General features: G+C 47.5%; 3 non-coding genes across 3 annotated transcripts; 1 reads left to right on the top strand and 2 right to left on the bottom strand.

Moving 5' to 3' along the window:
* The first annotated feature begins 1,640 nt into the window (after positions 1–1,640).
* On the top strand, positions 1,641–1,713 carry TRNAV-AAC (transfer RNA valine (anticodon AAC)). The gene has a single exon. It is a non-coding gene; the product is annotated as a tRNA-Val (tRNA).
* Positions 1,714–14,522: 12,809 nt separating this feature from the next.
* On the bottom strand, positions 14,523–14,595 carry TRNAV-UAC (transfer RNA valine (anticodon UAC)). Its single transcript has one exon. It is a non-coding gene; the product is annotated as a tRNA-Val (tRNA).
* A 3,130-nt stretch (positions 14,596–17,725) lies between these two features.
* TRNAV-AAC (transfer RNA valine (anticodon AAC)) lies at positions 17,726–17,798 on the bottom strand. The gene has a single exon. It is a non-coding gene; the product is annotated as a tRNA-Val (tRNA).
* Positions 17,799–23,234: the final 5,436 nt, after the last annotated feature.

Raw genomic sequence — 23,234 nt, 5'->3', positions numbered from 1 at the left:
ACCATTGTCTGGAAAGAATAAGTCATCAACCAAATGGCACCGAATGCAGAAGGTTTCATGTCATTCGGTGCACAAGGCTCGGAGCATGGGGCTGTCAACCAGTTCGACTGGCCATATAGTTCCGTCCCCATGATGGGACAACGGGCGTTCATTCACGTTGGGGGGGAGCATTTTTGTGTGATATCATTGCACATGTCGACGTGACTTCTGTCTCCTTTGACTTTTAGCTCAGGTGACTTTTCTGAACTTATTTGCATACCTTTGGCATCTTGGCTCTTGACCTATTTCAGTGTTGTCCATGCGCGTTTAACTTTTATCCTATTTGACTACCTGGCAGCCTACTTTTTGTCATTTGACAATGCCCCTAAACTCTCCACCTCCCGATTGTTGTTCCAGATCACGCAAACTGCCCATTGGGTAAACGGCTAGTAACATAGTGATACAATATGCCCACTGTTGACTAACTTGGTACAGAACTTGCCCAAAAACCACCGCAGCAGTTCTACATGGCAAAGGCTGCTTCCTCCCAGGATTGAGCCAGGACCGTCCGTATGTCAGCCGGATGTAATAACCACTACACCTCGGACACAGCTGATGACTCCTAATGAGCCGGCCAGCTGAAAGACAGGAGCCGACCGACTGACCTCGACATACCAGCTCTTGTGTAGTGGGTCCACGTCAAGTGCAGGCTGACAAGTCGGTCAGCCACGGCGTCCCAGCTATTGACGGCATTTGTGAGAGCCGCCGGGGCTGTAGCTCGAGTGGTAGAGCGCTCGCTTAGCATGTGAGAGGTACGGAGATCGACACCCCGCAGCTCCAAGTAGCATCTTTAGGTTTCCGCACACCACTGGAGAAGTGCCCCGGGAAAGCGAGTGGGTAACTGGCCCCTTTATATTTGCCAGGGGGGGGGGGGCAAATACATCTCCCGCGCAGTCCGTTTTTCACTTTTTTGTTGGGAGAAGCATTTTCATGACATTTTTCATGGCAAAAATTTAAACAATTTCAGCCTTCCAGCAAATGAACTCGAACCGATTGAAAATGTGGATATAACCTGGCATGGAGTAAACTAGAAGTTAAAAAAGCATGTCTTTCAAAAAAAAACTATCCCTCTGTAGATCGCCCGCCGAGTTTGTTGCGCTTCCCCTTCTTAGCTAATTTCCCTCCCCACCCCGAGTCTCTGCCCACATGTTAACGCTAAAACGCACTATTTGGAGCTACGGGGTATCGACCCCCGTACCTCTCACATGCTAAGCGAGCGCTCTACCACTTGAGCTACAGGCGCGGTGGTTTTGACACATGACGTCAGACGTTGGGACGTTATGGCTAACTGAATAATCAGGTTTGACTATCTGAGTATCATTTTCTAATCTAAAACATTCCCTGTCATATAAACCCAAAAACTCACTTTCTGCAGCTGCGGGCTATCGACCCTCGTACCCATCACACGCGAAGCGAGCGCTCTACCACTTGGGCTACAGCCCCGGTAGTACTCCAACATGACGTCAATAGTTGGGACGCCATGCCTGACCGACTGGTCAGCCTTCACTTGAGGTGGACCCGCTCCCGAGGAGCTGGTCAAGTCGAGGTCAGTCGGTCGGCTCCTGTCCCCCGACCAGCCGGCTCATTAGGAGCTGTCAGCTGTTTCCGTGGTGTAGTGGTTATCACATCCGCCTAACACGCGGAAGGCCCCCGGTTCGATCCCGGGCGGAAACATCGTTTGGTCCGCAGAAACCCGATGTTTACAGTACAACACAAGCACAAATGAGTCAATATTAGACACATTGGGTTCGGTTGAAATCACCTGATTTCAACATTAACGGCCGGCGCTATTCGGGACAACGGTTGAAATTACGAAAGTCAAGGGACATGTTTGGGTGACCTTTGACCGGACTCAACCTTGACCAACATGATGACATTGAGTCAGGCCATAGGACACTCAAAACGGAAAATCGCCGAATTTGGCTGGAGACAACCATATGCTCAGAGCCTTTGGCACCGTTCACCACGAAACCTTCACCAAACGCGTCGCCATAGTCACTATCTTATCCTTTCCAGAACATGGTGAGTCGGGGCCCCCCGTATGTCAGCCAGATGTAATAACCACTACACCTCAGACACAGCTGATGCCTCCTAATGAGCCGGCCAGTCGGGAGACAGGAGCCGACCGACTGACCTCGACGTACCAGCTCTTTTGTAATGGGCCCACTTCAAATACAAGCTAACAAGTCGGTCAGCTGTGGCGTCCCAGCTATTGACGGCATATTTGAGAGCCACCGGGGCTGTAGCTCAAGTGGTAGAGCGCTCGCTTAGCATGTGAGAGGTACGGGGATCGATACCCCGCAGCTCCAAGTCGTACCTTTAGGCTTCACACACCACTGGAGAGGTGCCCAGGGTAGGCGAGCGGGTAACAGGCCCCTTGCCGTTTGTCAAGGGGGCAAATATATCTCCCGCGCAGTCCGTTTTCCACGTATTTTTGACGGAAGCATTTCTGATGGCATTTTTCACGGAAAAAACTTCTACGACTTCAGCCTTCCAGCAAATGCACTCGGACCAATTGAAAAAGTGGAGATAACCTGGCATGGAGTGGACTAGAAGTTCAAAAAAGCATGTGGTTCAAAAAAGCACCCCTCTGTAGGTCACCCGCAGAGTTTGTTGTGCTTACTTTTCTCAACTTATCCCCCTCCCTACCCCGACGCCTCTGTCCACATGCTAACGCTAAAATGCACTATTTGGAGCTGCGGGGTATCGATCCCCGTACCTCTCACATGCTAAGCGAGCGCTCTACCACTTGAGCTACAGCCCCAGTGGTTTTCAAACATGACTTCAATAGTTGGGACGTCATGGCTGACCGATTCGTCAGGTTTCACTTGTGGTGGACCCGCCCCCGAAGAACTGGACATGTCGAGGTCAGTCGGCCGGCTCCTGTCTCCCGAACAGCCGGCTCATCGGGAGCAATCACCTGTTTCCGTGGTGTAGTGGTTATCACATCCGCCTAAGAGGCGGAAGGGGCCGATTCAATCTCTGGCGGAAACATCGTTTAGTCCGTAGAAACGTTACGGTTGCGGTGTAGGCCCACGTAAAGTTACTGTGCAGTAGACAATAAGGAAAGGATGAAATCGACCCTTCCAATCACGGTTTGTGCTACGTCATGCAAGAAGGTCTGCATGGCTATTGGTCAGTACAGAAACAACACGTGTGATCGATTAACCTAAGCATAGTGTCACAACCCAACATGTGAATAAAAGTACAGCTGACACTCACGGGAAAATATGCAAGACCACGACGAGAAAAGACCAAAACACGAGCAAAAGTGATATTCGCTTCAGGAAAAACTTCCCGTACTGCTACCGCCACCTCTGGGCAGTTGAAGTAAGAATGGTTCACGGTATGACATCGAACATGGCACGGGCTTCACTGGATTGGTGGGAGGGACTGTTAGCCCCTGGAATGCCTATTAGCTTAAGGCTACCACGCAGTGACTTCGCACTCGCCCGGTCTTTTGCCAATGGGCTTCATGCTGTGGGCTAGCCTTAAGGACAAAGCCCCCTTGAGAATCAAGCGAACCTTCAAGAACCCATACCGCATTTCAACTTGAGATGGACCGCATCACCATCGACCACACGGACAGGGCAACCGACCAACTGTAGCAGGTTCAGCCGTTGTGCTCCCTGAAGCGCCAAGAGACCACCTGGAGCGTCTTTGGCAGTCGCAATTTGACGGATGGGGTATCTCAGACAACCATCAGCAGGGGATATGTCCATCATTCTAATCAGCCAAGAAGTAATAATTCCAACCAGCCCACAGGACTGTCCAAACTACCGTTCAGTACTCACCCGACCTGCCTCCACTGGACTTCGTGCGATAAACAGGAATGCACATTAGCTTTAGCTTAAGTATTGGGGTGTAAGCGCCCCCCCCCCCTGCATCGGGAAGTGTATATTATGACGCTCCTGCATATACCGCTTAAATGCATGGTACATATATATATATATATATATATATATATATATATATATATATATATGAATGTTGGCGCCAGGTTTTCTCTGATACATGTCTCGGTAGGGATGACAGAACGTTATACCTTTGTCTGCTTCTTGCCAAGGTTGAATGTCCGTCCTCCAGACAATCCGACCTAGTTACAACCAAACCTATATGAAGGTAGAATTCTGGCATCCAGAGATTACAGTGCAAATGTATGCATTTATGGCATGCATTGTTCAGGAAATAGGATATTAATGGTGATATTCATTTTGCATATACATTGCACGTATATATTGCCCATTGTCGCTGTGCATTGCAACGTAGTGTTATTGCTGCATGGAATATAACATTATAAAAATTGTTTCGCATGACATACAGAAATTTAAGAATAAGATTGAAAAGATGTAAAGATTGTTTCGTGAAAGCTAATTTGTTATTTTTTCAACGACTGCAGCTCTGAAAGGCAACAGCCTTTGCTGTATCAATATTTGCACCTTGTTTGACCTCACCTTGAGCTAACCCACATTGGGAGGTCGTGATCTGTCCATGGTCAGGTGCCGAACGGGTTCGACGCCGACCGACTCCGGCGTACCCGACTTCATATAATACCAAGTGACATATCAGAAAACTACAAGTATGCATCATATGGATATGACAGCAATAGTTTTAAAGCATGCTGAGTTCGTGTCAACGTTTTGCTAAATCTTCGTTATTGAAGGTAGGGCAACACCGTGCGCTTACGAAGAGGGCATATCGTCCGGTTCCCTACGTGCGCAGGACACGGCGTGCGGCGCGTGTTAACAAATACTCCTGAAATGTGAGACGCGGCAGAGTAGGCATTGGGCGCCTAGTAGCCGACCGCATCTAGCAACACCGCGGCCAATGCCAGAGTATCATGATGTTGTGGTGGTAACGAAGTGGCAGCTGCAGTTTGCAACAACTCCAATGAGGCTATGACCGTCGTCATGACAAGGACAGAATGTGCTAAAGGTAGTCGGCACCTGTTACGGTCGGAGGTGCCACTGTTGCAGCGTTTTGATCCGCACATTGTGAGTCCACGAGCTTCATGGGGTGCTCCATTGCCTGAGATTTTGAACTGAAATATCCATTTTGAGCAGCATTCGGTGCAGTTCCCAGCCCTACCCTTCTTAAGACCTAAACCAGTCAGTTTCCCACCCACACGCTCGTGAAGATGTGCAGACGTTTCTGTGCGGGGTTGGAGGGACGTTTGTCTGTAATGTTCATCAGCTTAAGGCTACCATGCTGCTTCACACTTGCCCGGCCTTTCGAGACTGGAAGGTGTTGAATTATATGTCGTTTGAATTTTGGCCCAGTATACTTTTTGCAAATGGCTTTTCGTTATTCCATTGCTATCCTAAATGTCTATGCCCCACCCATGGGGCAAACGGGTGATTGCGTTCTGACCTTGTTTTTCCCTTGTTAACTGATATTATGCGCGGCTTACACGGCAACAGTGGCGTTTCTACAAGCTAAACGATGTTTCCGCCCGATTTCGAACCTGGGGCCTCCCGCGTATTAGGTGGGGACCTCCTCGTGTGCGACGTCTCACCGTCTTCATGGAAACATTCTTATTTCAACTTGCCGAGAGGCGGCGGCAGCAGTGCTTGACGTATTTGCTGAAGTAAATGTCGTCATTGCTCGCGTTTTTGGTCATTCTCCTGGTGTTTTTCAAAATTTTTCTGTGAGTCTAAATTGGCTACTTTTATTCACATGCTCGGTTATCGCACTATTCTTAGGTCATCGATTAAACGTGTTATTTCTGTGATGTTCATTGGTGATGTGTAACTTCCTACGGTATGTAGCACAAAACGTATTAAAAGAACGAGCAATTTCACCCTAACCTAATATTTATATTGCCAATTGACTTAATTTTGTCCTTACGCAACGACAGTAGCGTTTCTGCAAACTAAACGATGTTTCCGCCCGGGATCGAACCGGGGGCCTTCAGCGTGTTAGGCGGATGTGATAAACACAACACCACGGAAACGGCTGGCGCTCGCTGATGAGCCGGCCGGTCAGTAAACAGGAGCCGGCCTTCTGACCTCGACATGTCCAGCTCTTTTGTAGTGGGTCAACCAGAAGTTAAGGCTGACCAGTCGGTCAGCCATGGCGTTTGACGTCATATTTGAGAACTACGGGGCTGTAGCTCAAGTGGTAGAGCGATCGCTTCGCATGTGGGAGGTACGGCGATCGATACCCCGCAGCTCCAGATGGTGAGTTTTGGATCTTATATACAATGCATTGTTTCACATTAGAACATATTTAAGTAAACATCAGGCAAGATGAAACAAGCACACTTGTAATTATTTGTATCTTTTAAGGTAGAAAAGACTGCTCTAAACATCACAATTTTTCCTTTAGTAAATATGCTCCTCGACATCATGGTTTAATTAGGCCATCACAACTAGCACAGGATTGATTGAGAGCCAACTGACGGCCGTCATATCTGGAAATCGTGCCCATAAACGCCAGATATGGGCGACTTGATCACGTCATGTTTTTAATTTTGATTGCTGCATTGGTTATGGAATGACAGCATTTGAATGGCGTTATTACAAGGTCATAAATACCAAGGTTACCTTCAAATACTCCCTTCCGAAAGTCTTTCTACTTTAGCGGGAATGTAGCTCAGAAATTGGAGATGACTGGGTTGGAAGAATGTGAGGGCTGTGAAATACACCGCATTATCTTTGAAATGGCTATTTTGGTTACCCCGTGGAAAGGATGACACGCCCCTCAACAAACTCTGCCAGTTATTCATTGGTTGCTGTCTATTTGCTGTAAATTTGGAGAATGCCTTAAATGCTTTGAATGCTTTGAATGCTTTAAATGAGGAGCAATATGAAATTAATTTAAGTGAAGCCCGTGCCATGTGCGATGTCCTACCTTCTTGATGGAGTCATTCTTACTTCAGCTTGCCGAGAGGTGGCGGTAGCAGCACTGGAATTATCTGCTGAAGCGAACATCACTTTTGCTCGTGCTTTGACCCTTTCTCGTCGTGGCCTTGCATGTTTTCCCGTGAGTGTTAGTTGTTTACTTTTATTCAAATGTTGGATTATGGCACTAGTCAAACCTGAATTTTCGGTTAGCCATGACGTCCCAACTTTTGACGTCATTTCTCAAAACCACTGGGGCTGTAGCTCAAGTGGTAGAGCGCTCGCTTAGCATGTGAGAGGTACGGGGATCGATACCCCGCAGCTCCAAGTCGTACCTTTAGGCTTCACACACCACTGGAGAGGTGCCAGGGTAGGCGAGCGGGTAACAGGCCCCTTGCCGTTTGTCAAGGGGGCAAATATATCTCCCGCGCAGTCCGTTTTCCCACGTATTTTGACGGAAGCATTTCTGATGGCAGTTTTCACGGAAAAAACTTCTACGACTTCAGCCTTCCAGCAAATGCACTCGGAACCAATTGAAAAAGTGGAGATAACCTGGCATGGAGTGGACTAGAAGTTCAAAAAAGCATGTGGTTCAAAAAAGCACCCCTCTGTAGGTCACCCGCAGAGTTTGTTGTGCTTACTTTTCTCAACTTATCCCCCTCCCTACCCCGACGCCTCTGTCCACATGCTAACGCTAAAATGCACTATTTGGAGCTGCGGGGTATCGATCCCCGTACCTCTCACATGCTAAGCGAGCGCTCTACCACTTGAGCTACAGCCCCAGTGGTTTTCAAACATGACTTCAATAGTTGGGACGTCATGGCTGACCGATTCGTCAGGTTTCACTTGTGGTGGACCCGCCCCCGAAGAACTGGACATGTCGAGGTCAGTCGGCCGGCTCCTGTCTCCCGAACAGCCGGCTCATCGGGAGCAATCACCTGTTTCCGTGGTGTAGTGGTTATCACATCCGCCTAAGAGGCGGAAGGGGCCGATTCAATCTCTGGCGGAAACATCGTTTAGTCCGTAGAAACGTTACGGTTGCGGTGTAGGCCCACGTAAAGTTACTGTGCAGTAGACAATAAGGAAAGGATGAAATCGACCCTTCCAATCACGGTTTGTGCTACGTCATGCAAGAAGGTCTGCATGGCTATTGGTCAGTACAGAAACAACACGTGTGATCGATTAACCTAAGCATAGTGTCACAACCCAACATGTGAATAAAAGTACAGCTGACACTCACGGGAAAATATGCAAGACCACGACGAGAAAAGACCAAAACACGAGCAAAAGTGATATTCGCTTCAGGAAAAACTTCCCGTACTGCTACCGCCACCTCTGGGCAGTTGAAGTAAGAATGGTTCACGGTATGACATCGAACATGGCACGGGCTTCACTGGATTGGTGGGAGGGACTGTTAGCCCCTGGAATGCCTATTAGCTTAAGGCTACCACGCAGTGACTTCGCACTCGCCCGGTCTTTTGCCAATGGGCTTCATGCTGTGGGCTAGCCTTAAGGACAAAGCCCCCTTGAGAATCAAGCGAACCTTCAAGAACCCATACCGCATTTCAACTTGAGATGGACCGCATCACCATCGACCACACGGACAGGGCAACCGACCAACTGTAGCAGGTTCAGCCGTTGTGCTCCCTGAAGCGCCAAGAGACCACCTGGAGCGTCTTTGGCAGTCGCAATTTGACGGATGGGGTATCTCAGACAACCATCAGCAGGGGATATGTCCATCATTCTAATCAGCCAAGAAGTAATAATTCCAACCAGCCCACAGGACTGTCCAAACTACCGTTCAGTACTCACCCGACCTGCCTCCACTGGACTTCGTGCGATAAACAGGAATGCACATTAGCTTTAGCTTAAGTATTGGGGTTGTAAGCGCCCCCCCCCCCCTGCATCGGGAAGTGTATATTATGACGCTCCTGCATATACCGCTTAAATGCATGGTACATATATATATATATATATATATATATATATATATATATATATATATATGAATGTTGGCGCCAGGTTTTCTCTGATACATGTCTCGGTAGGGATGACAGAACGTTATACCTTTGTCTGCTTCTTGCCAAGGTTGAATGTCCGTCCTCCAGACAATCCGACCTAGTTACAACCAAACCTATATGAAGGTAGAATTCTGGCATCCAGAGATTACAGTGCAAATGTATGCATTTATGGCATGCATTGTTCAGGAAATAGGATATTAATGGTGATATTCATTTTGCATATACATTGCACGTATATATTGCCCATTGTCGCTGTGCATTGCAACGTAGTGTTATTGCTGCATGGAATATAACATTATAAAAATTGTTTCGCATGACATACAGAAATTTAAGAATAAGATTGAAAAGATGTAAAGATTGTTTCGTGAAAGCTAATTTGTTATTTTTTCAACGACTGCAGCTCTGAAAGGCAACAGCCTTTGCTGTATCAATATTTGCACCTTGTTTGACCTCACCTTGAGCTAACCCACATTGGGAGGTCGTGATCTGTCCATGGTCAGGTGCCGAACGGGTTCGACGCCGACCGACTCCGGCGTACCCGACTTCATATAATACCAAGTGACATATCAGAAAACTACAAGTATGCATCATATGGATATGACAGCAATAGTTTTAAAGCATGCTGAGTTCGTGTCAACGTTTTGCTAAATCTTCGTTATTGAAGGTAGGGCAACACCGTGCGCTTACGAAGAGGGCATATCGTCCGGTTCCCTACGTGCGCAGGACACGGCGTGCGGCGCGTGTTAACAAATACTCCTGAAATGTGAGACGCGGCAGAGTAGGCATTGGGCGCCTAGTAGCCGACCGCATCTAGCAACACCGCGGCCAATGCCAGAGTATCATGATGTTGTGGTGGTAACGAAGTGGCAGCTGCAGTTTGCAACAACTCCAATGAGGCTATGACCGTCGTCATGACAAGGACAGAATGTGCTAAAGGTAGTCGGCACCTGTTACGGTCGGAGGTGCCACTGTTGCAGCGTTTTGATCCGCACATTGTGAGTCCACGAGCTTCATGGGGTGCTCCATTGCCTGAGATTTTGAACTGAAATATCCATTTTGAGCAGCATTCGGTGCAGTTCCCAGCCCTACCCTTCTTAAGACCTAAACCAGTCAGTTTCCCACCCACACGCTCGTGAAGATGTGCAGACGTTTCTGTGCGGGGTTGGAGGGACGTTTGTCTGTAATGTTCATCAGCTTAAGGCTACCATGCTGCTTCACACTTGCCCGGCCTTTCGAGACTGGAAGGTGTTGAATTATATGTCGTTTGAATTTTGGCCCAGTATACTTTTTGCAAATGGCTTTTCGTTATTCCATTGCTATCCTAAATGTCTATGCCCCACCCATGGGGCAAACGGGTGATTGCGTTCTGACCTTGTTTTTCCCTTGTTAACTGATATTATGCGCGGCTTACACGGCAACAGTGGCGTTTCTACAAGCTAAACGATGTTTCCGCCCGATTTCGAACCTGGGGCCTCCCGCGTATTAGGTGGGGACCTCCTCGTGTGCGACGTCTCACCGTCTTCATGGAAACATTCTTATTTCAACTTGCCGAGAGGCGGCGGCAGCAGTGCTTGACGTATTTGCTGAAGTAAATGTCGTCATTGCTCGCGTTTTTGGTCATTCTCCTGGTGTTTTTCAAAATTTTTCTGTGAGTCTAAATTGGCTACTTTTATTCACATGCTCGGTTATCGCACTATTCTTAGGTCATCGATTAAACGTGTTATTTCTGTGATGTTCATTGGTGATGTGTAACTTCCTACGGTATGTAGCACAAAACGTATTAAAAGAACGAGCAATTTCACCCTAACCTAATATTTATATTGCCAATTGACTTAATTTTGTCCTTACGCAACGACAGTAGCGTTTCTGCAAACTAAACGATGTTTCCGCCCGGGATCGAACCGGGGGCCTTCAGCGTGTTAGGCGGATGTGATAAACACAACACCACGGAAACGGCTGGCGCTCGCTGATGAGCCGGCCGGTCAGTAAACAGGAGCCGGCCTTCTGACCTCGACATGTCCAGCTCTTTTGTAGTGGGTCAACCAGAAGTTAAGGCTGACCAGTCGGTCAGCCATGGCGTTTGACGTCATATTTGAGAACTACGGGGCTGTAGCTCAAGTGGTAGAGCGATCGCTTCGCATGTGGGAGGTACGGCGATCGATACCCCGCAGCTCCAGATGGTGAGTTTTGGATCTTATATACAATGCATTGTTTCACATTAGAACATATTTAAGTAAACATCAGGCAAGATGAAACAAGCACACTTGTAATTATTTGTATCTTTTAAGGTAGAAAAGACTGCTCTAAACATCACAATTTTTCCTTTAGTAAATATGCTCCTCGACATCATGGTTTAATTAGGCCATCACAACTAGCACAGGATTGATTGAGAGCCAACTGACGGCCGTCATATCTGGAAATCGTGCCCATAAACGCCAGATATGGGCGACTTGATCACGTCATGTTTTTAATTTTGATTGCTGCATTGGTTATGGAATGACAGCATTTGAATGGCGTTATTACAAGGTCATAAATACCAAGGTTACCTTCAAATACTCCCTTCCAAAAGTATTTCTACTTTCGCGGGGATGTAGTTCAGAAATTGGAGATGACTGGGTTGGAAGAATGTGAGGGCTGTGAAATACACCGCATTATCTTTGAAATGGCTATTTCGGTTACCCCGTGGAAAGGATGACACGCCCCGCAACAAACTCTGCCAGTTATTCATTGGTTGCTGTCTATTTGCTGTAAATTTGGAGAATGCCTTAAATGCTTTGAATGCTTTGAATGCTTTAAATGAGGAGCAATATGAAATTAATTTAAGTGAAGCCCGTGCCATGTGCGATGTCCTACCTTCTTGATGGAGTCATTCTGACTTCAGCTTGCCGAGAGGTGGCGGTAGCAGCACTGGAATTATCTGCTGAAGCGAACATCACTTTTGCTCGTGTTTTGACCCTTTCTCGTCGTGGCCTTGCATGTTTTCCCGTGAGTGTTAGTTGTTTACTTTTATTCAAATGTTGGATTATGGCACTAGTCAAACCTGAATTTTCGGTTAGCCATGACGTCCCAACTTTTGACGTCATTTCTCAAAACCACCGGGGCTGTAGCTCAAGTGGTAGAGCGCTCGCTTAGCATGTGAGAGGCACGGGGATCGATACCCCGCAGCTCCAAATAGTACATTTTAGCGTCGACAGAGACGTCGGGGTGGGAAGGGGGATAAGTTAAGAAGGGGAAGCACGACAAACTCGGTGGATGATCTACAAAGGGATTCTTTTTTGAAAGGCGTGCTTCTTAACTTCTTGTCCACTCCATGTCGTTATCTCCACTTGTTCAATTGGTTTGAATTCATTTGCTGGAAGGCTGAATTCATTTGCTGGCGCTGCCTGATTCTGAAAAATTCTGTTCTGAAAGTTCTGAGTTCTGAAAAATCAGTTGGTTAGACTGCCTGCCTGTCGATCCTCGCTCGCATGGCGTGGCGGGCTCGAGTCGCTTTTGACGCTCGCTAATTGTCCTTGACAGGTGTGGTCTGTGGCCGGCGGTAATGACTGCACTAGGTCAGGTGAATTAAAAATTGCAGGTCGGACTGTATCCTGCCTTGCGCCAGGTCACACTTTTGCCACCCAGTTATGTAGTTAGCCTGAAATTGCACGATCGGTGACGGGGTTTCTCAACACTGCTCGGCACAAAAAAGCATAACAGGCACAAACATCGATGCTTAGCATGAGCACCAATCTAAAAAATCCATTCATTGCAAAAGATGCTGACTAAATCTTTAACAAATATATTTGTGCTAATCTGATGTAGCGTCATAAGAAGGATCTCATGGTCAAAAACCTGTGCTCGACTGGTGGAAGGGAACATTTGCGACCCTTCAGACTTCCCAGAACACCGTAAATTGCAATTCGCAAAAAGAACTCCGAGAGAGTAAAGGACATTTTTGAACTAATTTGGCAAGAACGTCGTAATCTGCCGCCTTTATCGTACGCAGCACTTAAAGGTGACCTACGAATTTTTGTAAGATTTTATGTGACGCGCGGCGTATTTATCCGCCGCGGGACTCATTGGAATCAAGTGTTTTCATACTACCATTTATTGCATACGCACTCAGTGTTAGCTTCAAAAACAGTTCAGCCGCTGCAGCCAATTTTTAAGGAAATGTCTACTTTTTATAAATTCTGTACTACTAAAGGAACAGTGTGTGTGTATGCGTGCGCGTCCGTTACCTCACACAGAGGCCGAACGATAAGGATTTTTCCATCAAATTTGCGCACGACCGAGATCCGATGGCAGCGTGTAACAGAGTGGCGTCAAAATTCTGCATTTCGCAAAAAATGAGCGCGTGGCGAGCGAAAAGAAACGCAAAAATCCCATAGGTTAACACGGACGACACTAATTTCAAGACGACCGGCCGACGGCCCGACACGCTCCGTTTCCCGAAGCCATGGCTTGGTAATCAAGGGCCACAGCGACATGAAACTTGCACAGTGCGACAGCGCGTGAAATGGGCCATCGCACTTGGATGAGTTTTTGCGCCACCTGACACGTGGCACGTGCAAACGTCAGACACGTTGAAATCGGCCGTTTTTGACGCGTTTTTACGTTTACCGCTATATCTCGGCACGCAAAGCACCTAGAGACCTAAATTTTGTTTCCCAACATTCACAACTGAGGCAATTACATCCTCAGTGTGTATTGCGACTTTGTACAACGCACCGTTGCGTTGCAAATTGCAATACAATTTACTTAGGATTTTATTGTACTGATTTTGCTCTTTTCCACAGCTCTTCACGTTTTGTGCCACATTGCTGCACCCAGAGCACAGGACGCACTCGGGAGTAGCATGCATTTATGGGGAATCAAACGGACAATCACGTCGTATAGATGGTAGTGTCACATGTGCACGAACCAAGAAAATTGATTTGGCCGCTACCGACCGTTTTTAACTCTTCAATACAATACTGTTTAATGCTGTTTAATGCAACGGCAGTGCGTGCTGTCATCATTCAAAAGGCTGACAGTTGATGGAAGGGACAAAAATTACCGGCCACGTCCCACGATCAATCGCCGATCCCATAGAATAGGTTCGGCTATGTCGCAGAGAGCGCATACGAAATGGCTCTCTCCCGCCAGCGACCGCCAGAGACCGCCAGCACCGCACGCGGCCTGCGGCCGAGTCTTTTTCACACTTTGAGCTATGTCTCGGCAACCGAGGCCACTAGAGGCATGATTCCAACTGCAAAAGATACACGAGGAACATTTATAAAATTTAAATTAGACCAGCCAAGAAAGCATGCAAACGCTTGGCTATTGTATATAATACGATAATATCTACCCATCTGACTTCTATGGATATTGGTTCAGCTCAGCTTTTGCAAATGTCCTTATGAATTTTTTACGTTTAATTTATGTGGGGCATCACATTCCTGCGTTATCACCATTCCTGAACTCTTCACCATTCCCGTGGCAGTTGATTTTGCACCATTTCACCATTCAACATCCTACATAGCACCAACTGTTCATGGGGTAAACGGGCGACAACATTTTGAACTTATCTCTCTTTTGTGAAGTGACCACATGTCCGTCCCACACAACAACCGTAGCGTTTCTACAACCTAAACGATGTTTCCGCCCGGGATCGAACCGGGGGCATTCCGCGTGTAAGGCGGATGTGATAACCACTACACCACGGAAACAGCTGAAATGACGGCGGGGGGGGGGGTGCATGAGAAGGTGTTAAAGTAGGCATAAGGCAGGATGAAGCAAGCCCAGTTAAAACAATTATTGCTATAAGCTTGTTGCCTTCATTCCTGCACTGTCTGGTAACGTGACCATGACTCTTTAACGACACGATCTTTACTTTATCCGATGCAGCAGTAGCAAAGCGTTACAATGCACAGTGACAATAGGCATACATATATGTCTACAATGCACGTGCATAATGGATAGCACCGTTAATCTCCTATTTCCTGAACAATCCATGCCATAAATGCGTACATTTGCACCCCAATCTCTGGATGTCAGACGTCTATCGCCATATAAGTTCGGCTGTAGTTAGGTCACACTGTCTGGAGGATATACAACCTTGACAAGAAGCAGACAAATGAACAATGCTGTCATCCTCACCGTGACATGTATCAGAGAAAACCTGGCGCCAACATTCACGAATATACATCATGCATTTAGGCGTTAGATGCAAGAGCGTCACAATACACACTTTCCAGGATGAGCGGGGGGGGGGAGGGGGGGGAAGGGGCTAGAACCCCAGTGCTTAAGCTTAATCTTATGTGCATTCCTGTTGATCGCGTGAAGTCCAGTGGCGACAGGTCGGGCAAGTACTGAACGTTAGTTTTAACAGTCATATGGACTGGTGGGAATTATTACTTCTTGGCTGATTAGACTGATGGGCATTTCTCCTGTTGATGGTAATCAGAGGTACCCCATCCGTCAAATTGGGACTACAAAAGATGCTACAGGTGGTCTCCTGGCTGTTCAGAAAGCGCAACGGCTGAACCTGCTGCAGATGGTCAGCTGTCCTGCCTGTCTGGTCGGTGGTGATTCGGCCCGTCTCAAATTTGAATGCGGCCATGGGCTCTTGATGGTTTGCTGCCATGTCCTCGAGGACTTTGTCTTCCAGGCTAGCCCATGACATGAAGTCCAATGGCAAAAGATCGGGCGGGTGCGAAGTCAATGCATGGTAGCCTTAAGCTGATAGGCATTCCAGGGAAATGTTCCTCCAACCAATTCAGTGCAGCTAGTACCGTGTGCAGTTGCATATCGTCTTGATGGCTGACAATGAAGCCATTCTTACTTCAACTTGCCGAGAGGTGGCGGAAACAGTGCTGGACGAGTTTGCTGAAGCAAATATCGTTTTATTCGTGTTTTGACCCTTTCTCGTCGTGTCCTTGCATAGGTGTCCATGAGTTTGAGCTGTTCACTTCTATTCAGAAGGTCGGGTACGGCACTATTGTTATGTTATTCGATTATACTTGTTTCTCCTGCAATGATTATTAGACACGCCCAACTTTTTGCATTATGTAGCACAAAACGTGATTGAAAACGGGAGATGTATGCTGACGTAATCTGTCTGCTGATAACTAACTTCATTTTGACCATACACAACAACCGTAGTGTTTCTACCAGCGAAACAACGTTTATGCTCGGGATTAAACCGGGGGGCTTCCGCGTGTTGAGTGGATGTGATAACCACTACACCACGGAAACAGGTGATTGCTCCTGATGAGCTGGCTGTTCGGGAGACAGGAGCCGACCGACTGACTTCGACATGTCCAGTTCCTCGGGGGTGGGTCCACCACAAGTGAAACCTGATTATTCGGTTAGCCATGGCGTTCCAACTACGGACGACATATCTGAAAACCACCGGGGCTGTAGCTCAAGTGGTAGAGCGCTCGCTTAGCATGTGAGAGGTACGGGGATCGATACCCCGCAGCTCCACATTATACCTTTGATTTACACACACCACTGGAGAGGTATGCTACAAATCCAAATGGGGATATAGCGTTGCTACATGTGCTCACTGGCGACCCGCCAAACGAAATACATCAATAAAGATAAACGGAGAAGTCAGATGCATGATAAAAGCGCATGATAAAACGCACCAATGCACCATCAAAACGGAAATAGAATCTAAAGTTTCAGTAAGCTGACATCAACACCTTAAAAAAAAACTCGTCCAACTGGGCAAACGCTTATTCCAGGTACGCGAGGTACTTCACGCAGCCACGACGCTGAGTGGAGGGCGCCTTGTCCCATATCACAGTATCCAGTTTAGTTGCATACTGGAACTGATCTGCCCATCTCAGGCCAGTTATTTAGAGCGCCTACATTCCGATCCACTTTCCCATGGCGTGGTGAGTTCGAGTTGCTTTTGACGCTCGCTAATCGTCCTTGACGGGTATAGTCTGCGGCCAGTGACATCAGTCGCGCGAGGTCAGTTGAATTCAGAATGCAGGTCGGACTGCATCCCGCCTTGCGGCACGTTACACTCTTGCCACCAAGTTACGTAGCTGACCTGAAATAGCACGATCGGTGGCAGGATTTTTCAACCACTGCTTGATACGAAAAAGCATAACAAGGACATACCTCGAGGCTTAGCATGAGCACCAATGTAAAAAATCATTCATTCTGAAAGATTCTGGAAAAGTAGGGTCTTAAGAAGGATTGTATGGTTGAAAACTCGTGCTCGCTGGTAGAACAGGGACACTTGCGACGCTTCAGACTCCCCAGCACGCCGTGAAATCGAAAAGTGAATGATGTGATGTGATGGAAATTGGAACTTCGAGGGTTGAAACAAGATTTTTGAACTACTTGGGCAAAGATGTCTAATTTTGCCGCCTTTCTCGTACGGCAACACTGAAATGCGCGCTACGAACTTATGAGATTGAATGCGACGCGCGATGTAGTTATTCGCAGCAGGCCCCATGTCAAATTAAGTGTATTCATCCTACCATTCACTTCATACATACTCGGTGCTAGGTTTAAGAACAATTCAGACGTTGCAGGCGATATTAAAAAATATAAGAAATATATTTGAAAATAGCTCCTGCCCTTTCCAGTTTTTGACCTGCACATAATGCAGGATATTGACTTCCTGCGTCTGACTTTTATCATATCGCACGTCTTGCCTCTTGAATTTTTTCTAATTTGACTACGTCGCTCAAATTTCCGCCCTTCGATTTCAATCCTAGACCGCGTCAACTGTTCATGTGGCAGACGGGTGATAATGCTCTGAGCTTATCTGCCTGTTGTCAATTGACCTGATGTCCGTCTCACACAACAACCAAGACGTTCCTACGACCTAAACGATGTTTCCGCCCGGGATCGAACCGGGGGCCTTCCGCGTGTTAGGCGGATGTGATAACCACTACACCACGGAAACAGCTGATTGCTCCTGATGAGCCGGCTGGTTGGGAGACATGAGCCGACCGACTGACCTCGACATGATCAGCTCTCCGGGAGCGGGTCCACCTCAACTGAAGGCTGACCAATTGGTCAGGCATGGCGTCCCAACTATTGACGTCATATTTGAGAATTACCGGGGCTGTAGCTCAAGTGGTAGAGCGCTCGCTTAGCATGTGAGAGGTACGGGGATTGATACCCCGCAGCTCCAGATCGTACCTCTTTGTTTTCATACACTCTTGGAGAGGTACCTTACAAATTCAAATGGGGATATAGCGCTGCTTCATGTACCCATTGGCAGCCCACCAAACGGAATAGCCAAAATGGATTAACACGGATGTTAGGTTCTTGGCAAATCCCACGATGAAATGCATCAGATGCACGCTTAAAGTAGAAATAAAAGCTGACGCAGCCACGTTAAAAATAACTCTTGGCCGGCCGTGAAGAGGCTTACTCGGGACCAAATCCTGGATCCACGGCGCTCTCTCCAAAGCCGAACACCGTATGGAGGACGCTTTGTCTCATATCACATTATCCAATTTAGTTGCATGCTGCAACTCATCTGCTCATCTTAGTGTGAGGGAGCAGGGCCCACTCCCTTCCAAGCATGGCTCTCTCTTGCAAAGTAAGGCTTTCACCTTCCCAATTTTTATGTACTTGCATCCCTGTGTGGTAGCGTTGGTTCGACGACAAAAGTGTGCATGGAAGTAGTGCATGAGCGTAAACACCTTTGCGACTGTTCGGTTGGAAATGTATGTGTATGTTGCAGCAGAGTGCGCGCTGCACCTTGCGTTTGTTATCTAAAATGTTCGTCGGCGCGAAAGTTCGAAGTTGCGCTTAGAGCCGCATCATAAACGGTGGTGGTTCAGATCAGAAAGGAGTATGTAAACTCACGATCCTCAAGCAGGGCGGGGTTTGGATGTTATTTATTGCTGCCGTAGTGTGTTATTACTATAATTATGTTACTCGCGTTATTATTTTTCTCTGAGCAAAGTAAACATTTGGAACTGTTCAAGTCATGTCGTAGCTGCGGAATAAATATGCATCAAATATCGGCTTGTGAAACTTTCATCCTCTTTACTGACAAAACATGAGCTCCATATTCTGGAAAGGATGGTATATCGACTATGGCGCAACGAATGATGAAGGTTTCGTGGTGTTCGGTGCCATACGCTTGGAGCATGTGGTTGTGTGTAACCAATTTTGGTGATTTTGGCTGAATTTTGGTGCCCTTGACTTAACCCAAGATCACCATATTCTGGGAAGAATAGGATATCGACTATGGCGCATCAATTGGTGAAGATTTCACGGTCATCAGTGCCAAAGGCTCGGAGGTTGGGTGGTCTGGCAACATATTTTCTTTTATTTTTTATGCATTTGGTACTCTTTCACCGAACTAAAGATCACCATTGTCTGGAAAGAATAGGTTATCGACCAAGCGGCATCGAACGCTGAGGGTTTCATATCATTCGATGCAATAGACTCAGAGCATTGGGCTTTCAACCGGTTTGATTGGCCGTTAAGTTCCGTCCCCATGATGGGACAACGGGCGTTCATTCAAGTTGGGAGGGACATTGTTACATAATATCATCCCACATGTCCACTTGGCTTTTGTCTCCTTTAACTTCTAGCTCAGATGACTTTTCGAAATTTGTTTGCATTATCTTGGCCTCTTGACCCTTGACTCATTTCAGTTTTGTCCACGTGCGTTTAACATTTATCCTGCTTGACTGCCTGGCAGTTTACTTTTTTTGTCACTTGACCATGCCCCTTAACGCCCCACCTCCCTATTGTTGTTCCAGATCACTCCAACTGCCCATTGGGCAGACGGCTAGTAACATGGTGACACAATATGCGTACTGTTGACTAGCCTGGTACAGAACTTGCCCAACAACCACCGCAGCAGTTCTACATGCCAAAGGCTGCTTCCTCCCGGGATTGAGCCGGGACCCTCCGTATGTCAGCCGGATGTAATAACTACCACACCTCGGACACAGCTGACGCCTCCTAATGAGCCGGCCAGTCGGGAGGCAGGAGCCGACCGACTGACCTCGACGTACCAGCTCTTTTGTTGTGGGTCCACCTCAAGTGCAGGCTGACCAGTCGGTCACCCATGGCGTCCCAGCTATCGACGGCATTTGTGAGAACCACCGGGGCTGTAGCTCAAGTGGTAGAGCGCTCGCTTAGCATGTGAGAGGTACGGGGATCGATACCCCGCAGCTCCAAGTCGTGTCTTTGGGTCTTTGCATCCCCCTGAAGAGGTGCCTGGGGTACTGAGCGGATAACTGGTCCCTTGCCATTTGCCAAGGGGGCAAATATATCTCCCGCGCAGTCCGTTTTCGATATTGTTTTGACAGAAACATTTTATGACATTTTGGAATGCGAAAGCTTTAACGATTTCAGCCTCCCAGCAAATGAACTCGAACCAATCGAAGTAGTGGAGATAACCTGGCATAGAGTGGACAAGAAGTTCAAAAAAGCATTTATTTCAAAAAAGCATCCCTCCGTAGATCATCCGCCGTGTTTGTTGCGCTTCCCCTTCTTAACTTATTCTCCTCCCCATCCCGACGTCTCTGTCGACATGTTAACGCTAAACTGTACGATTTGGAGCTGCGGGGTATCGATCCCCGTACCTCTCACATGCTAAGCGAGCGCTCTACCACTTGAGCTACATCCCCAGTGGTTTTGGGATATGACGTCAAAAGTTAGGACGTTATGGCTGACCGAAAAATCAGGTTTGACTTGAGGTGGACACCCTCCCGAAGACCTGGTCATGTCGAGGTCAGTCGGTCAGCCCCTGCCTCCCGACCGGCCGGCTCATCAGGAAGCGCCCGCTGTTTCCGTGGTGTAGTTGTCATCACTCATCACACATATTGAAGGGACTGTTGTTTCTAGGGCGGGGGAGGAAACCGAAACAGGCATTTTGAAGATCATTTGGTGTAGTTCACAGCCGTCGCTTCTTCAAATCTAATTGCTTTAGTTTCTGATCCACACGCCCGTGCGAGTGGGAGGACTATTTTGGAGCAGAGTATTTCAAGGTCACCTTGGTACTTTTGGCGTCAAAATAACGTCATTCAATTACCGTGATTCCACACCCAATACAGCGATCAAGTCAAAAAAGAATAAAATAATCAAATCGTTCATCTCTGGCGTTCGTGAGCGTGATTTTCAGATATGACGGCTGACATTTGGGTCTCAATCACGCTGTGGCAGGTATGATGACGTAAATAGATAATGCTGTCGAGAAGAATATTTACTTAAAAGGGACATGGTGTTGTCTAGGGCAGTCTTTCCTGTCTTAAAGTATACCAATAGCATTAAGGAGTTTCTTTCATCCTATTATCTAATATATCCCACGCTTACTTGAATATTTTCTAATGTAAAACATTCCCTGTCATATAAACCCCAAAACTCACGTTCATGAGCTGCGGTCATCGACCCTCGTACATATCACACGCGAAGCGAGCGTTCTACCACTCGGGCTACAGCTCCGGTAGTAGTCCAACATGACGTCAGTAGTTGGGACGCCATGGCTGACCGACTGGTCAGCCCTCACTTGAGGTGGACCCGCTCTCGGAGAGCTGGTCAAGTCGAGGTCAGTCGGTTGGCCCCTGTCTCCCGACCAGCCGGCTCATCAGTAGCCGTCAGCTGTTTCCGTGGTGTAGTGGTTATCACATCCGCCTAACACGCGGAAGGCCCCCGGTTCGGTCCCGGGCGGAAACATCGTTTAGGTTGTAGAAACGCTACGGTTGTTGTGTAAGACGGACATGAGTTCAGTTAACAACAGAGAGGTGAACTCAGAGCGTTATCACCCATCAGCCCCATGAACAGCTGACGCGATCTAGGATAGCACCCGAAGGGCGCAAATTTGAGGGCCATAGTCAAATGCGAAAAAATTCAAGAGGTAAGGCGTGCGATCTGATAAAAGTCAACCGCAAGAAGTCAATGTCCTGCAGTATGTTAAAGTCAAAAACTGGAAAGGCCAGAAGCTATTTGCAAATATGTTTCTTATCCTTTTCAATTTTCACTGCAACGCCTGAATTGTCTTTAAAGCTAGCACCGAATATCTCTCCAGTGAATGGTAGGATGACTACACTTAGTTTCACATGGGGCATGCTGCGGATAGCTACACCGCGAGTCGCATTAAATCTTACAAAAGTTCGTAAGGCGCATTTCAGTGTTGCGCACGATAAAGACGGCAGAATTAGACCTCTTTGCCTAAGTAGTACAAAAATGCTGTTTTGCACCTTCAAGGTTCCAATTTCCATCCCACTCACTTTTCAATTTCACGGTATGCTGGGAAGTCTGAAGCGTCGCAAGTGTCCCTCTTCTACCAGTGAACGCAGGTTTTTAACCATGAAACTCTTCCTACGATGCTACTTCCCATTAAAACAGAGACGTGCTTAAAGATTTAGCCAGAAAATTTCAGAATGGATGAATTTTTTCACATTGGTGCTCATACTAAGCATCAATTTTTGTGCCTGTCATGCTTTGTTGTGTCAAGCAGTGTTTGAGAAACACGGTCACCGATCGTACAATTTCATATCAACTACATAACTTGGTGTTAAAAGTGTAACGTGCCGCAGGGCGGGATACAGTCCGACCTGCAATCTGAATTTGCCCGACCTAGTGCACCCGTTACCACTGGACACAGGTCATATCTGTCAAGGACAATAAGGCAGGGCTAAAAGCAACTCGAACTCACCACGCCATGGGAGGTCGGATCGGAATGTAGGCGCTCTAAATAACTGGCCTGAGATGGGCAGATCAGTTCCAGTGTGCCACTAAATTGGATAATGTGATGTGGGACAAGGCGCCCCCCACACAGCGTCGTGGCTGCGTGAAGGGCGCCGTGTGTCTGAAGTAAGCGTCTGTGCAGTTGGCCAATAGTTACTTTTAACGTGTTGATGTTGATGTTAAAGGCTACAATGTGGAGCTGCAGGGTATCGATCCCTGTACCTCTCACATGCTAAGCGAGCGCTCTACCACTTGAGCTACAGCCCCGGTGGTTTTCAAATATGATGTCCATAGCTGGAACGCCATGGCTACCCGATTGGTCGGGCTTCACTTGTGGCTCACCCGCCCCCGAAGAACTGGACATGTCGAGGTCGGTCGGTCGGCTCCTGTCTCCCGAACGGCCAGCTCATCAGGAGCAATCACCTGTTTCCATGGTGTAGTGGTTATCACATTCGCCCAACACGCGGAGGCCCCCCGGTTCAGTCCCGTGCATAAACGTTTTTTAGCTGGTAGAAACGCTAGTTAGTCATCAGCAGACAGATAACGCCAGCATATATCTCCCGTTTTCAATCACGTTTTGTCTTACATGATGCAAAAAGTTGGGCGTGTCTAATAATCATTGCAGGAGAAACAAGTATAAGCGAATAACATAACAATAGTGCCGTACCCGAGCTTCTGA

This window comes from Pollicipes pollicipes, unplaced genomic scaffold (genome assembly GCF_011947565.3).
Source record: "Pollicipes pollicipes isolate AB1234 unplaced genomic scaffold, Ppol_2.1 Scaffold_3087;HRSCAF=3621_pilon_pilon_pilon, whole genome shotgun sequence".
Lineage (NCBI taxonomy): Eukaryota > Metazoa > Arthropoda > Thecostraca > Pollicipedomorpha > Pollicipedidae > Pollicipes > Pollicipes pollicipes.
This window is presented reverse-complemented; position numbering and strand designations above follow the sequence as displayed.